The sequence below is a fragment of the Anser anser genome (genome assembly GCF_964211835.1).
Source record: "Anser anser genome assembly, chromosome: 6".
NCBI classification, from domain to species: domain Eukaryota; kingdom Metazoa; phylum Chordata; class Aves; order Anseriformes; family Anatidae; genus Anser; species Anser anser.
Genome location: NC_139726.1, coordinates 36,437,562 through 36,455,695, shown reverse-complemented (window position 1 = coordinate 36,455,695; position 18,134 = coordinate 36,437,562). Strand labels below are relative to the sequence as shown.

The following is an 18,134-nucleotide window of genomic DNA, read 5'->3' as shown; positions in this document are numbered from 1 at the left end:
TACTGCCCATGTAACTTACACTTATTTGTTTACTGTATCTTTACACAGAGTGTTGCCAGGAGACTTTGCCATGCTTTTTTTTGGCCACACACTTGAAAAGACTCTTGCACATTACATGCTTCCTCCTTTAGTGTTGTACTTTTATTTTTGTAATAAAAGAGTTAAGAGCTAACAACTTGGAGAGGGAAATACATCTTTGTATGACCGCTGTTTGGCTATCAGGAGCTGTGACTTCTGCATGAGCAGACATGCTTAAGGTAGTTTTTCAGTCCTGCTAGGTATTTACTTAGGCTTTCAAGCCTCACAAATAAGCAGCAAAAGCCTCTGAAGTACATGCTCTTTCATCTTCATTGCTTTCATAAACAGACTTCTACCAGAGACAGGTTTCAGCCATTAATCAATAATTGAAATCACAGATGTTTTCATGACTTTTGCAGAAGTATTGGAGGAGGTTGTACACATGGTTTCAAATAATTGAATTAAAACTAGAAAAACATCTGTCAGATTCATAAGAAACCCATTGGGTGAGTTTAATTTGGCAAAGGAATCTTTGCACTTTTGATATATTATTTCATTTGTTATTAAAAGCTCAAGATCATGCTGAAAAATGAGAAAATTGTGTTCACACATTGCATTGGGAAATAAACATTTCTTGTTCTGAGTAATAATGGGAAAAGGAATTTGAGTTTGCAGTCACAATTGGTATTTTAACCGTAATAAGAGTCACTATTATGCGATAAACTGACTTTTGTATAGGAAGTTAGATATACGATCTGCGTCTTCCTTGATGAAATGGCTACTAGTCCTCAACACCAAATCTTCTGCTGTAAATAATTTGTATCACACAAAGTTACACAAGCAAGAGTTAGCTGGTAAAGACCTATTTGGATGACTGCATTCTTTTGGTAGGGAATATACGGAACATGGGGTTGAAAGCCTTGCTTTTGGAGGATTCCCATTAGCTTTAATGGATGAGTTTGTGTGTGTCTATGTGTAGAGAGATACAAGTCTGTGTACATAAACGTACTTTATGAGATAATTATCCTAGATATTCCAGTAATTCTGTTAGTAGCATTTTTGCTAAATAATTTTATAGGGCGTATGTGTATATATATATGGCATCACATAAGAAGCTTGTAGTTAAACTCTAAAAAAAAAATAATTTCCAAGTTAACGTCATTCCTGTGAAAGAGTGATTCAGAGAAAGATAAAATATTAAAACTGTACATAGAAAAGTTTAAGAAATTGTTAGTGAAAATGAAGCAAGAATAATGTAAAATGTTGACAAGGCCTGAATTAACTTAGAGAAAATAGTTTGGGAGTTGAGAACTATCTAGTAAAATTATATGCTAAGAAGGAGACTCTTTAGAAACCAAAGTGGAGGTGACTATGCAATACAGGTGCTGAATTTGTTTGTAAAACAGCTTTCTGACTTAAATAGTTCTAGATTCTTGTGAATTTTTTGTTAGGTCCAGGTAAAAATCACTAGGAATCAGTGGAAAAGTGGCCACAAGTTTGAGCAAGCTCTTCTGTAGAAACCCATACCAGTTTCAGAATTAAGTTTGAACTTGATCAGATTCTGTTGATATGTGATGTTTAAACAGTGTGTCTAACGTAAACTACTTGGAAAATATTGTATGGGTAGTGGAATCTACTGGAATAGTTGGTGCTCTGTGTAGGGGACAAGGTCAGACTTAACCTGGAGGATAAACTCATTGTCAGGATGAATCCCTGCGTGACAAGAAGGGTTGAAGTGAATAGCTGTTCCCAGGATGAACAATCTACACTTTACTTAGGGGAATAGTCTGGCTTTCTTAGTGGACTTTCGTTGTTTAAGATATTTAACAATTGATTAGAAGTGTAAGAAGGAAATTAGGTGGTACTAAACTTTAAAAAAAAAGAAAAGGAGAATGGGAAGTATTTTAAATGGTTTTATAGTTTAATAGATTCTGTTCTTCTGTTTTGATCTGCCTTGAATAGCGATAAAAATTTTCTGTTAGGCTCAATTATGTCTAAGGATGCCACATCCTATTCTGAATAGGATTTTTAAATCATCGTGGATAACTCAGCTAATATTTTTTCAAGTTTATGGAAGTCATTAAAACTCAAGTGAATTAAAACATAAATAGGAAGGAGGCAGGAAAGTGGGCAATTTCCATATCACACATAATGAATCCGACCTAAATATGCATGTAAGAGCACTTCAGTTTACTGTTTTCTTTCAGGCACCACTCCATTCCAATCACCCACGGAATCTGTTATTTTTTATTTTGATAATACATTAAGTCTTATTCAAGCTGCTTTTAGATTTTCAAAACTGAAGGTAGAACACGTGGCTGCACCACGTACTGAGCTGAGGAGGAAAGCTGGACGTTTAGCTGTAGTTACTGGCTGCTTTGTTTTCCAGTCATTGCAAAGTTGTGACTGTGTTTCACATTCTCATTCTGAGGACAAAGCTGAGGACATCGGTGGTAAAGATTTTCTGTACTAATACACAGATAGGGAAATGATTTGGAGGAGAAGGGGAAGGAGAAGTCTTGTAGTATTCAGCCCCGTCCCAGCACAGCTTCTAATGATAGGTTGCGCCATCTATCCAGCCGAAATATCTGGCACTACACAGAAAAACAATGAGGAAATACTCGCTAGATGATCAGCAAGAAATTTGGTAACAGTGTTGACACTAATTATGTTTCTGATCTAATACCTCGTTGGTACTATGTGGTTGATGTGTGGGAGAATTTATGGACAATTGAATTAGAACTGGAAAAGTGGTTGAGTGAGACATGCAAAATAGGATGGCTGCCTCTCTGAAATGTAATTAAATAACAGAAAAAGGACCTGTGAACAGTAATATATTGGGAACTGGATATATTTATGATGCACACGGTGGGTGAAATGTAATGTCATAGAAATTCTAAGCAAAAAATGCTGGCTTTTTAATAGACTAATTTTACAAGCACTAATGACATTTTTTTGTTGCAGTGTGCAGTAGAATAAGTAGAACCACATCTCATGCTTCAGGGCATAAGCAGGTGTCAGAAAGGAATTGTTTTAAGCCCTCAAGTCTCCTTCTGCAGTGGTGTGTGCAAATGCAGCAGTGCCTTGCACGTCTAGCTCTACTGAAATCTGCTTTTATAGTATTGGCTGTTGGTCTGAGCAAAAGCCAGAATGCCAGACACTTAGATTGAATGGGATAGATCTGATGCTCCAGTATCAAATTTTCCGTTTAAGAAGTCAACAACAACAACAAAGCGTCACAGTCTTGGCTACACCTTACTGCTGGTAGCTGTTAAGTAACAGAAGTAGAACAATTTCACAAATGCCAGTGTAGTCTGACTTGTCTTCTTGCATGGGAGGACAGGTAGCTGGCAATGCTAACTTTCGGTTATCAGCGTCAGTTCTGATTTTTCTCTATGCTATTTAGAGTGATGAATTAAAAATAACTGGATCCAACTTAAGTTCTTTGCATTTGTGTTTTAATGTGAGTGCTTTTTTTTTTTTTTCTTTTTTTTTTTCTTTTTCCTGAAGCATTAACTCTAGTTTTTACTAAGAGACATGACAAAAGGGAATTCAGCTTAGGCATTAATGTAATCCATTTAAATGAATTTCTAACTAGTTCATCTTTAAAAGACTTTATCATATAGCTGTAGGCAGTAAATAGGTCTTCTTGCATGTGTTTATTATGTCTGAATTTCTGATGAGCAGAATAGGTGGCAGTTGTTTTGAAATCATACTTACCTCATGCACAGAAAAAAGATTCAGCAAGATTTCATTATTTAATTCTTAATAGCTTTTTTCTCATCAAACTGAATATAGTTTGGGGCTTGAATCGAGTAGTTCTTACTGCTTATGGAACAGCCTGTATCTAATTCAGTAGTGGGCTAACCATTTTTGTTAAATGCAGCAGTTAAGGTGAATAGGCTGAGGATATTTTTGTTCTGTGTTTTACTGTCATTTTATGTTAGCCTGTACTTTTAGACCTTCATACTTTAAAATTGTTAAGCAGGCTTCCTGCCTGACTTTGGTGCCATCACTTCATGTGTTTATTTGCTTACTGGTTTGTTGTGAAATAAAACTTCACCTCTGAGAATTTTTAAAAATCATCAACCAGCCCTGCATTACTATGAAGTAATCCCCGTTTCCTGGCCTAAATTATTGCAGAGGACTGCTGTGCACAGTGGAACAGCTGCAACATCCGGACTGAAAATATGTCTGAGGAGGGAAAATGGAGTAATTAGTCCTTGAGCTCCCTGCAGGCTCTACCAATTTATCCAAAAAAAAAAGCTATCTTTAAACAGGAAGGGTTATTAATTTGAGGAAATTCTCTGCGTTACCCAGCCAAGTTCAGAGTGTGCATTGTGAAAGGCTCTTGCTAGGAAGAAGCTGTATCTGTCAAGCTTTTGACAGATACCAGTTTTCCTGCAAACAGAGATTTGATGAAAGACCAGAGCGCCACACCTCCCCACACACGTGTGGGAAGAACATTTATCAGTGCTCTGTCTGGGACACAAATGATGTTGTTGAGTTTTAATTCTCTGAGGTGACGAGCACTCTGGCCCCTGTCTCAGAAGGCGCATACCTCAGAACGAATACAAATCTGTATCGTGGAGTATCTTGCTGGCTGTCCTTTTCTATTTCTGTAACTACTTCTTCCACAGCTGCTGGTCTCCCTTTGACTCCCTGTGGTACACAGAGTGCAAGCTAAACAGTCGCTCACTCCAGTTGCTGTTAGTTACTGTTTTCTTGATTATTTTGGCAGGAATGCTTGCACAGCTGCTTATGTTGTTTTTTTTTTTTTCATTAAATATCCCTGGGGACTGAAGTCCTTGTTCTGATGACAGTGCGAATATTTCAGCTTGTACAGGAGTCAGGTAAAAACTCCTAAAATCCTAGCCCATGAGGCTAATGCCTCATAGCCTACAGAATTTAGATAAGCCAACTGTGAAAGGCATTGCCACCTCCTAATGCCCTACAATCTCCTGAACAAAGGTGGGCTTTCTGAAGTTTATAATGTAACATCATCTCTCCTCTATTTTATTATGCTTATACATTGCCACAGCTCATAATATACGAACTCTGAAAAAAATAATTTCACCTGCCACATTAGCAAAATAAAATCTATTCCAGGCTGTCAACATGAACAAAAATGAAGCAGGAACAGATGCAGGAAATACCTGGCAGCTGGAAGCATTAATCCATTTCTCAGATGAGATAAAACAAGACGCAGATGAGGACAGTCAGGCAGTGGAACAGGTTCTCCAGGGAGGTTTTGTAGTCTCGAACCTTGGAGGTTTTTAAGACCAGACTGGATAAAGTTCTGAGTAACCTGATCTCGTAGCTGACCTTGCTTGGAGCAGGAGGTTAAACAAGAGACCTTGTAAGGTCCCCTTCAACCTGAATTATCCTGTTATTCAGATCTGTGATTTCTAGAAAAGCTTGAAGGTGTCTAGCGTCTATAAGGTTGATAAAACCTCCCACAATCTGACCTGATATTTGCTTGCAACATCCTCCTTTCTTTGATTGCCCTTCTTTCCAGTCAGGCTGTTTCCATCTCCTGTTTCTGTTAGTTTTTGTGTGGAGTGCTACCTAAAAAAGCATGATTGAAGTTGGAAGGGACCTCTTCCTGTTTTCCAGTTTGTGCCCATTGTCTCTTGTCCTGGCACTGGGCACCACTCAGCCAAGCCTGGCTCCATCCTCTTTGTACCCTCCCTTCAGGTATTTATAGAGATTGATAAGATTCTCTCTGAGCCTCGTCTTCTCCAGGCTGAACAGTCCCAACTTTCTCAGCCTGTCCTCACAGGAGAGGAGCTCCAGTCCCTTAATAATCTTCATGTCGCTCTGTTAGACTTTCTCTAGTACGTCCATGTCTCTCTTGTTCTAATGAGCCCAGAAATGGACACTGCACTCCAGGTGTGGTCCCACCAGTGCTGAGGGGATCGCCTCCCTCGACCTGCTAGCAGTACTTTACCTACTGCAGCCCAAGACGCCATCGGCATTGCTGGCTCATGTGCAGCTTGGTGTCCACCAGCATCTCCAGGTCTTTTTCTGCCAGGCTGCTTTCCAGCTTGGTGGCCACAGGCATATATTTGTGCATAGGGTTGTTCCTCCCCAAGTGCAGGTCTTTGCAATTCTCGTCAAACTTCGTAAGTTCCTGCCAGCCCATTTCTCAAAACCCTCTCAGCCCATTTCTCAAAGGAGGTTCCTGTCAGCCATTTCTCAAAACCCGTTTCCCACACCCACTGATCTGCCCCAGACTCCAGTATAAAGATTGTGCTGATCAGTTCTCTCCAAGGCTGTTTGGCTTTCATGAAGTTATCCTGGAGAGAGGAGTGGACAAGGACAGTGTGTACCATATTATAATTTCAGGAAGTTTTGTTGTTTCCTTTCATGTGCTCAATTACTGAAGTTAATTTCCTTGCCTCTTTCATGCTGATAATAGTACTGTATGTGATCAGTGCCACGCTGTTTCAGATACAATAGCATTTTTGACCTGTCCAGCCAAGTCACTTTCATCCTCTTACTCCAGCCATTCTTTAATCCTCACGTTTTCCCCAACACCTGCAATAAATTAATCACATCTTGTATTTCAGACTTTAATTAAGTTAATTCCACTTTCCCTCCTGTCCCCTCTATTCAATAGATATGCACTGTTTGCTTCTGCAACTGCACTCTTCCCTGTACTGCTGCACAGTCACTCCTCAAGTGACTCTGTGTGATCCCACAGTTCTAATGCAGGTTGGTCACCAGAAAACTGTCTCAGACCAGAAAGCAGATGGCAAATGTAATGGCAAGACATGCAGTGGACAGATGACTCTGAAGACCTTCAAGGAAGGTGCCCCAAGGAGAGCCCAGTACAGTGGACAATGTGCACATGTGTTTTAGGTATGAACACTGTGACTTTTCCTCCCAAAGAACTAACTCACTTGTGAATCCTGCTAACAGCGCACTTTCCACTGGGATTTTAGAAGTGCTCAGCACCCTGCTGCAGGACCCTGCTACAGAAATGTGATTGGTATCACTGGGGAAGGAGCCCAGCTGAGTTTTAGTCCTTTTGAATTTCTCACTTTTAGCACAGTAGATCTGTAAACCGAGCTACACATTTTCCTACATAAACAATTCTCAACAAATAGCCAAACACAGTTAACCCTGAGAATTGACCTCCTTTTTAGGAACTCTCTGATTTATAATGTCACAACTAATAGAGAACTGGGTGCTAAGCCTCAGCCGTTGTTCCACTCAGTTAATTGAGTATCATCGGGTTATAATGGCCATTGTTCTAACAGCAGTCCGGTCACAATAACATCACTGTTCCCTGTCTCCTGCTCCCTGGCCTCTCCGTAGAGTTGTGCTTTATGCAATTTGCATGTGATGAAACTAATAATAATATTCTTTGAATGCTGCCTCCCTTTTCATGTTTTCAGAATACTTGACTGACATTCATGAATTTAACCTCTTAGTGACCCATTAATTATAACAAAGATAATAATTGTCATTTTATAGATGAGGAAATTGGAGGATATAAAACTAGACGTGACTGTACATGACAGCTGTCCGAATTTACTGTGCAGGACAATATTCATCTGCAAATTTTAACATTTTGTAACTTCTTGAGTGATGTTATTTATATGTGATTTATGTTTCTTGAAAACTAGTGACTGTGTTCTGTCATGTTCAGAGATACAGTGTGTATTCTTTTTAAACTAGCAGTTATTTTGTTCTGCTAAACAACTGCATCTTGCAGAGTTTTTTTGCAAAACCTGTGAGTATGCTTGATTGTGTTCATCTAAGTTTTAAAATGGTCTGAAAAAAAATTAACATTCTTAATGATAATATACATAATAATGTACACCCCTACGCTTCCTACCTTGCAGAAATTGTAAGTTATTTTTCATTGGATTGCCCCAAACCAAAAATGTTTCGGTTATTCAGCATTACCAAATTGGGTCAAGTTGTGATTTCTTTGACAGTTGCATATGTAAAGCCTGAAACACATAACTTCAAATAAACTCATAATAAAGACAGGCTTATTAAATTGGAGAGAAATTATTGTTGACTGATGGCACTCATGAGACACGAAAGGCCTAGCTGACACCGTTTTGCTTTCCTAAAAAACCTCAGCTTTGAATAGAGGAATCATCAGGGAAAGTAAGCAACCAGAATTTTACCAGCCCAGAAAACAGCAATCTGCTTCTGGTTTGATTGTGACCAAACGAACACAAAGGTGTCTAAGATGTATTAGGCTTTTGATATTAGGTGAAATAATAAATATATCCTATAGTTTGTTGTGATTTTTTTTTGTATTTTAATAATATAAAACTCTAATGAACGCCAGCCATCAGCAGTGTATTTCAATGCTATGACATCAAGAAATTCAGACCTTAAGAACGGTTCCAGCCTCATAGAGCTGATGACCAACGCTAAATGTATTTGTCACTTTTTAAAAACTTAACCAGCTATTATTAGTTGTATCTGAAAAAGCATTTACCAGATTTTCCTGATATATGTAGCTATACGATAAAAGATAGTCACTTTACACACCACTTACAGTCTTGGAATCTAATCTGACAATCGCTTGGGCACGTGATTAACTTTAGCTGATAAATAGTTGTACATGTATGATTTGCCTGAATCAAACATCAACTAAATACTGAGCGTAATCATAGGAGAAAATAGGTAGGGGAGAGAGTAGACTGCAATAATAGAAATGTATCTTGGCATATTTTTTGTATGTTTTCTCTATGTATAGGCTGTGTTTGCAGAAAACGAGTAATAAGCCAATTCACTGCCTCCTAGCCATTACTGTGAATTCAGCCTTTCATCTTCAAAGTGCTTTCCAAACATTTATTAATTAATCTTTACAACATTCCACAAGACTGGTAGATAAATATCACCCTGCTTATGAGAAACTGAGACATAAAGGTGGAGTCATTTGTTCATGGCCACATGGTGAGTCAGTGATGAATTTAAGATCAGAATCCAGAAGTGCCTGGCACCCAGCCTGTTGGTCAGTCACTGGATCCACCTCTTTCCTGGTCCTGTCTTCCTGTGTGCCAAAGCCTCATTTTTTTCCTTGCTTTCTTCCCATTTGTCTTTTACTTCCCCCAGGCCCCACTGGAGATTAGATCATGTCCACATTGACAGGTACAGTCTCGAATTTTCTGGTTTTCCCCCCTCCTGTTGTAGTTAAGTAAATGCCCAGTTTTCTTCTTCCCTTAGGTGCTGTCTTTGGTCTCTGCATTTTAGAGAAAGTAGTAAACCTCATTGAATGTATCTTGTATTTGTTAATTTGATAGAGCATAATTATATAATTTTACTAATTAAATTCCAGTATATAACAAAGCTGAATCACAAGAACACATCTAATTCATCTTCGTGAATCAGTTAATGAAACACTTCATTTGATGGCTTCCTTTAAACCTCCAAATCTAGGCTTCTACACAAAATCTTGAGGAACTTAAGCATGTTACTCCAAACAGTGTTTCCCACAGCCCATCTCCATGCATTTAATTATCTAGGAAACAGTAATTGTGAAGACAGACATGTTCCTCTGGCCACTTTGGAATGGTTCTCTCCTTCGTGGTGAGTAGCTCCCTCAGTTATTACTACAACCTGCTAATCACTGTAACAGCACAAGATCGTGTGTTGGAGAGCCATCATTTTCTCTCTTCAGTTTTCCCTCTAAAAATCAACCAGGATAAGTTCCCCCTTAAGACTCCATCTAAGGGTTCTGGTGGCTCCAAGTGGTCATCCTGGAGGAAGTTACGTAGCTCCAAGCACATGCCATCTGAATTGCAGCTACGAGATAGGGTTTTGCTTGGTTAGCTCTATGCCCTTCCTGTGGAAAATGCTGGTCAGAAAAGACTAGAATTTGGGAAGGGTTAATCTCAATCTCAAGACACTCTCAATCCTCTTGAATCTCAGTTCTTCCACAATGTGCCTGTAATACCTAGTGCAGAAGCACTGCCGAGTCTAAACAGAGAAGCATTGGCACTTGGATAACATACAAAAAAATAATTACCGTAATAATAATAAACATATACTGTCCTAAAAGTTTAGCGTATCTCCAATAGCCTCAGTAAGGTTTGTAGAGTGTCAGGATTTTATCTTTTTTTCTAAATTTAGACATCTAATATCATCTGAGACGACACAGGGTATCCTATCTGCCAGGAAGCTGATACTCCAGAAGAGCACAGGTCTCTTATGGGACCTGTTTTTTATTTGCCATTCAGGTGTTTCAAATACACAGGGTTGTCTCAAACTAGATGCTTTGTTTAGGCAGCTTAATTTGGCTCTGTGTAGCATGAAGTCATGGTGTGATTTTTCAGCTAAATTAATCGCCATTTTGAAACTTGTAATGCACAACAGCATAAACAAAGCACTTGTTTTGCAACGGGAGGTATGAAATTGATTGCTGGCAATAAGAATGTGGTCAAAACAGAAAGACTACAGAAGAAAGGAATTCACAAATAAAAAACCTCTGTTCCTCAGGATGGATGTGAATATTGTGTAAATAGACATTAAAGTTGGAGATTTAATTGTGTCAATGTTTTCTTTAATAATTATACGTTACAGCAACTCTTCTGTTTGTTCGCAAGGTTAACTACATCACAACAATGCTTCTGACCGTGTCCGACATCCAGAGTTGCATCTTCACTTAAGAAACATCCTCTGCCTGTTTATCCTATGTAATTTCCCAACCACTTAGGAGCCCTATATTTAATTGCCTTTGGCACAGGCTCTCACCCTAAAAACACTTGGAAGCACGTGCATAATAAATACTTGACTATTTCTACTGAATACAGTAATGGACAATTATATGTTTTTATAGAACAGAAGACATAATTAGTGAGCAGCCCATAGATTTAAAAGACTACTTACTTGAAAATTACCTTGAGAGGCAACTTAAGTCAGTTAAGCAAGAGTCCTGCCTCAGCCCCAGCTGAAGTTGCAAAAAATCGATATGTTGTTTTTTATGAGACGATTTTAAATCTGTTGATCTTGCTGTTACTTTTTCCATATGCAAACACATGCAATGTAGTTTAAGAATATAGCTAATATATACCTGTTCTATATCAGTAATATGCAGACTTCATTAGATTGTTTTCTTCTCATAGCTGTCTGAAAATATTTGCTCTTTTTCTTGACACAGGTGTGTTAGGAAAAGAGTCTTGCTAATGCACACTTGACTTGCATGCCAGGCTTTGTATATATTTTAGACCAGCATCCCTACGATGTCACCAGCTTTCCAAATCTGTTCCCTTAGTTTATTGTTTGATCTTCTGATGTGCAAATTATCAAAGATCTGCTTGTGTGTATTATTCTAATACCTTTACCTTGATTTAAATGGATTGACTCATGAGCACTGAATACAGATTTATTTTTATGAGCAGTTCTTCTGTAATACCTGGTTATTTACAACTCTTCCCCCAAATTCAAATTCACATTGCCTCTTCAAACAAACAGGATCAGTTTTTGACCATTTTTTCTTCACACACACTGACTCTACCTGGCGGATCTGTAATGGGATTTATTTACACTGCCCCCAAAAGAGAGGTTCCCAGCCTGCAGTTTGAGATATTGAGTGTTGGAGGTTATACAATTCCACAATTGTTGGAAAGAACCTTTGGAGGTCATGCACCCTGTTTGAATAAAGTCCCAGAGCAGGTTACTCAAGGACTTGTCCATCTGCACAATGAACACCACCGTGGTGGGAATTCCCCAGGCTCTCTGGGTAACCTATTCCAGTATTTGCCCACCTTTGTGATTAAAAAAAAAATACTGTAGCTATTACAATTTTTCCTGTTCCAGTTTGTGTCTGTTGCCTCTCATCCCATTGCTGTGCACCTCTGAGAAGAGTCTAGCTCTGTCTTTAGTGTAACCTCTGACAGCGTTAAGGTCTCCCCTGAGCCTTCTCTTCTCCAGGCTGAACAGGCCCTGCTCTCTCAGCCTCTCCGCTTCTCTTAGGTTGTGTGCTGCAGTGCCCTGACCATCTTGCTAACCTTGTGCTGATCTTGCCCCAGTATCTTCATGTCTTTCTTCTCTGGAGGAGACAAAAACTGGTCACAATACTCCAGGTGCTGTCTTGCAAGTGCCAAATGGGGGAAAGGATCAATTCTCTGAGCCTGCTGGCTACCCTCCTATTTACACAACCCAGAGTGGAGATGGCCTTCTTTGCTGCTTCATGTTCACCTGCCTCACATTCAACTTGCTGTCCACCGTGTCCCTCCGATCCATTTCTTCAAAGCTGCATCCCAGACAGGTGTCCGCCAGCCTGTACTATTGTGTGGAGTTATTCCTCCCAAATGTAAGACTTTGCGTTTGCTTCTGCTGATTGTTTTTTGAAATGTTGACCACACTTGTTTTTCAAATTTTCAGTGGGCACATATATGGAGACTTGATTTCCATAACTAATTATTTAAATGTATCACAGTTTGTGCCATTAAGCATAATTGTTCCATGAAAAATTGTACTTTAGTCATATATATGGGTTAGGATAACAGGTCATGCCATCCATTTGGGAGTGCTAGCCATAATAATAGGGTGGAGAAGTATTATAGCAAGATAAAAACAAGCTATCACCCATATTTGTGTTTTCTTGTTAGCTTGATTTCAGCTAATGAGTAGATTTGTGCTTAAGATATCAAAAAAAAAAAACCCTGCAAATACCTTAAGCCACATTTTCAGCTCTGATGGAGCAGTGCCTACACAAAGCAGAAAGTGAGGGCTAAGACCACCTCCTTGAAGAACACCCTGGGGCAGTGAGGGTTGTATCTTGTCACTGAACACAGTTGCATAAAGCCTCTGGTACCAACAGCCTCTGCAGACCATTTTGGTTACTGGGGGGATCTCCCAGGCAGTATCTTTGTAATATGGTTGAGACCATGGGCGTCATTAATGGAACAGAGAGGGAGTGCTTTCCTTGGTGCTTAATTGCTTTAACTTTCATCTCAGGTAAATGAGAACAGTAACATAACTATTAACATGTGTATTGTTGTTCTTTCTGTAAAAGAAATTACAGAATGAACTTACATTTTAAGGTTTTCTTTTTCTTTTTCTTTTTTTTTCAAATATTTATTAATGATAAACACGTTGTAAGAAGAAAGCCTGAAGATGGCCAATGCTTTCTGTGGGACCAGCTTTACTTGACTGAAATGACAGCTGATCTTTACTAGTGTTAGTGAAGTCATCTGCCATATGGCAAGCAGGTATTAGGTCGAGTCTGATGAGGAAAATGACTCTTTTGAAAGCTACAGCTAGAATTTATTAGAATCAAGAGCTAAGTAATTATAGAATGATAACTAATTACTAGATGGGTTATTATGAATTATCAATAGAGCACTTGCTCCAAAGGATTATATTAATGATATTGCAAAATCAGAAGACTGGTTTATTAATTCCTAATAAGATACAGCAGCTTAGTTAATCACTGCCTAACATCAAGTACGCCTAGAAGGTCGTACATTTTTCTTGTACCTAGAAATGCCAGAGTCATTGCTGCGGGCTTTGCTGAAGGTTTATTTGGCTGAGTCCCGTGCCCTGTTGCAGAGTCCTGTTCACATGGGGTGCTGTCTGTGAGCAGAGGTCCCCACTCTTCCTCGTTTGCCTACAAAATAGATGCCAACAAAGCTGATGGCTGGTGAGGTTGATGTTATGTTTGTCATTGTAGAACTGCTTATACTAATGATTTTATTCACTGCCATAATTTCATTTATGTAATTTTAAGTACTTCCTGCACTTTTTGCTTTGCCTTCCAAAAAATTACTTTAAAATTGTGGCTAATTTGAATGTGAGTTAATATTGGCTCCAAAGACAAAAGATATATTTTTATAAAGATGGTTCTGGGCGACACACCCAAAAGCAGAAATTGATAGCGCAACAGATAGTGCAAAAAACACATGTACATCACATTAAGAAGCTCTTCGGAGGGATTTCCCTTTTCCTGCTGCAGAGGTACAGCAGGAAAAAAAATCACTCATATTACAGACAGTTCCGTTCAAACTCATGCAAGTCAAAAGAAGCTTTTATTCCCCAGTTCACTTCTAGTCTGAAAACCTTTCAACATTATCTTAAATCTATTTTTTTTATTTCATTGAAACCAGTGAAAATTAAATGTGTGCCTAAACTTTAAAATGTGCTTTTTTTCTTGGCACAGAATCAGAACAAAATATTGCAGAGGTGAACAGGGATGTCAAAATCTGACTGTCTTAAAGACATTAAGCATAATCTTCAGTGGGAGTTGTTCAAGAGGACAATGCCTTCTACTGACAATAGGGTATTCTTGTTAAGAGATACAAATACTTCCTGACTTGCTCTCATATTTGATTTTATTGCATGTGTCAAAATTCCCGAACACTGAACGGAAAAGTAAAGCCAAAATTCATAGGTGTTAGAAGGCTGCAGGGAAAATAACAGATCCCAATGTTTTCATATTGCCTACTGAAATATGGACGAGAAACAAAATACTATTTAGTAAACGTTGTCGGATTGTTTAGTAAGAGAACAATGACACCCTGGAGGTGACAAACGGCTGAAGTTCTAATGAGGAAAGCTAAACAAAATGAGCTTAGCTTGCAGATAGGCTTTTATCTCACCCTCAGGACTCATGTCAGGCCCTTCCTCGACACAGTGTTCGAACTCAAGTCAGTAATTCCACGCTCTTGAGGATGAATGTTCAGTAAGATAGAGGGAGTTTGCAGAAATGTTTCTGCTGTCATTCGAGTGTGAAACATCCACTTGTTATTAGCAGATGGAGTGCTTTCCTTCCTTTTAATTACTTTTTTTTTTCTCATTTGGTACAAGATGCTTTCATTATTTGTGTTTTGGGTACAGTGTTTTCTTATGGCTGAGAATGATCTCACAAAAGGAGTCCTACTGAAACAAGATAACCTAGGATTTTAGGCATGATGGTTTGCTCACCAGCCAGGCCACCACTGCTTCGTTTACAAAAGCCTTGGATCAGGCATGTGAGCAGAGGGCTGGTCCAGCCTCCTGAGCTGGAGTTTTGTATAAGCTGAGGATCAGGTCCTATCTGAATCAACCCCTGAATTCTGAGTTTGCTAGCCCCTCTGAATGGATCCCCTGCAAGGGTTTGTCACTGGTAATGAAAAGGATGATCGCTTCAGGTGACAGTGACTGCAGCCTGTCATCTGGCCCTGAGAGACAGAGCTGTCACTTTGAAATGAGACAAATCCAATAGGAGCATAACACCGCGGGTCTTCGAGAAAGGTGGGAGGGACTGGACATTTCCTTAATGCGGGTTAGTACGTACAGATATCCAGGTTACTTAGATGCAAGTGAAATGAATGGTTTTGGAGGAAAAAGCATCTCTCTCTGCATGGAGCAGGCAGCCTAAGAAACCAGGGAGGCTCTCTCCACGCTGTCTCTGCCTGTTTCCTCGTGCCAACGCATTGCCAACTTCAGGCTCGGTGTGCCCACTGACACAGAGGCAGGGGGCCCAACAGCTCGGGCAGGGGGCTGTGAGCAGGAGAGCCCCAGCGCTGCGCACAGAGTCCCAGCAGGGCCTGGCTCAGCGAGCGGTTCCCCGCTTTGCCCTTCAAAAGGCCACAGATCATGCACATTCTTCCCAGCTTTGCCAGGCCTTGTGTAAGCTAATGAGTAAAAAGCCACTTTGCACACCAAGAGGGGAGCTGTAATGAAGAATGGCAACATCCTGATAATTAAGCTTCATGAAACCTCTCTGCTGAGTGTAAGATCTGAGCTTACATGAGGTCTCTCACCATTATTCATGCCTCTTTGGTTGAATCCGTGATGACATTTGTAGAAATTATTTTGTGAAATTGCTGCTGCTCTAGATTCAGAAGCTCTATTACAAGCACAACACTTATAAAAACTGTCAGTGATGTGGGCAGTGGTTAAAAGCCAAACATGCCCTCTCTTATTCTTCAAGACATGTCTTTCCTGGAAGCGTATCTTTGAATATTCTTTGCATCATAGTTATGTGCTTACCAATCACTAAAATGTTTTCTGTTGTTCCTCGTCTTGTAGTTGAGCTGTTGTCCTTGTTGCCAGGCAGGTTAAATCTACCATGACTTTCTTAGTTACAGACAGATGTTTCGTTAGAAACATTTTGAAGAATATTTCTGTCTTTTGAATTGAGGTCTTTGTAGATCTTAATCTGAAGCTTAAAAATTCTAAACTATTCCAGTAGTCACATTTCTTTACTCAGGTAATAACCGGAGAGACAATGTTAATCATATATTTTAAATAAAGCATAAGGAATTAAAGGTTTTTTATCGACCAAAAAGTTTTGCATAGGAAGACTATAACATAAATACAGGGCTTGTTAATTCCTGTGCATCTTCAGAGATAGACAGTAAAGAATTAAGAAATTTCCGTTAAGAATAAAATGCCTTTGTGACAGCTACAACAGCAGTTAAATTCTGAAAGGGTTTTCCTCACATGAAAAAAGAAATAAAACAAAGATAAGTAGTGCTATCTAATAATCTGGAAAAGGCAGCAATGAAAGAAATGATTAAGTCTTCCCATAGGAAAGGCAGAGATGTAGGTAAGAACAAGAAACATCAAGTTATTAAGTAGGGAGCTATGGCTGGCATTGCAAAAGAAGAGGCTATTGGGCTGTCCACAAACGTATATTCTAGTGAACGGTGGAAAGCCAGTGTTATCTGCATAGCCAGGTTGTCTTGCTGTTTTGGTCAACGCTTGCAAACACAATCTAGGGCTTCTGCACATGCTGGTTGCCCTTGTTGTAAAGGAAGATGGGAATCCTGCTGTTTACAAACTCTGAAAACTCAGAAGCTATTATTTGCAAACTGAAACATAGATATGAAAGCAGACTTTCTGAACTTACAGATGTCTTTCAGCACCTGTGTTTCGAAAAAAAAAAAAAAGATCTTGCATCTCCAAAATCCCACTTTTTTGTCTCCAGTTCCACTCTGCCAATGACAATTAGTCAGGCCTGGGCTCAAATCCACTGTTGGTATGCTGTCCCATTATGTAAATTATTGCTGTAAGACTGCTGAGTCTGGTCTATACCAAGTAAAACAGGTAACTCCTCTCGTACGGCTTCCAGCTATTAAACACCTCCCTAAATGCATCTGAAATCTGTAAATATTGTGGTGAAAAGACTCCAGTGAGCCAGTCACCCAGAAACAAGAGCTGTCTCTTTAAAAATATTCACACGGGCTTCACAAAGAAATCTAATAAAAATTTGAGTTATTGGAGGTGTAAGTCCAAATATAAGAATATTAGGGAATTTTTTAGTGACTTCTTAGATGTAAAATCAAAGTACTCCAGATAATTTATTAGGTTTAACCTCATCCTTGTAAGAAATGTTACGTGATTCCCTGCTTGACAGGGAAAGAAACGTGGGCACAGACTTATTTTAATAAGCATCTGGTGAAAGATCACGCAGCAAAATGGTGGCAAATTCAGAAAAAACTGTGGATTTCCTTTACCTGCCAACAACACTGCCTTTGGAAGCAGACAAAAGCTTCATAAATCAGCTATGGCTATGACCTTTTAGCTGTATGCCTAGCTGGACATTCGGCAGACAAAATACTGGAAAAGGTGCTGTTACTGGCTTCAGATATAAACAATTCTGGATGGTACCAACTGTACCAACTGGTGCAGGCTGACTGTATATGATGTATTGTGAGTGCTATGTCCGGGACATACATGACCTACGGTGTAGGAACTGCACGGTTTGTTTGCACTATGCAAAGCGTATGCATCATGCCTCGTGCCCTCTGGACAGGCCGGCGTTATTGTGCGCAGATCACTCTATGCTGCACATGGTACAGTCTTTCCCTGACATCCAATAAGTTCAGTATTCACAGACATGTTGGACACACTGTGTACGCACTGGACAGAACATATATCCTTCTGTCTGAGAAATCCCACAGGCATACAGGAACCATTGCTTTTTGAATGTGAAAGGATGGGAAGTATGTTTTCTTGCCCTTTTCTCATGCCCTAAATATCACAGAAGTGGGTCATTAGCCAGTAGGAAAAATAATGAGGATAATGACTTCAGCTATAGAACCCAAGGCACATGGATAAATTACAGCGAGTGTTCAGTCAGAAATGGTTATTTGAACTTTAATCCATCCAAATCGTTGTCTAGTAGCCAAAAAGGGGCTAACCAGCAGTGCTTC

The 18,134-nt window shown here is 39.4% G+C and overlaps 1 long non-coding RNA gene across 2 annotated transcripts in view; it reads left to right on the top strand.

The window, feature by feature from the left end:
- The window catches only part of LOC310902068, a 146,226-nt gene that overhangs the window by 11,376 nt on the left and 116,716 nt on the right, over positions 1-18,134 (top strand). The window contains exon 3 of one of the 2 annotated variants that reach the window (XR_014586461.1): positions 6,725-7,808. The exons of the other annotated variant lie outside the window; for it this stretch is intronic. This is a non-coding gene — a long non-coding RNA (uncharacterized lncRNA). Of the gene's footprint in view, positions 1-6,724; positions 7,809-18,134 lie in introns of those variants that run through there. 2 annotated transcript variants of the gene reach the window in all.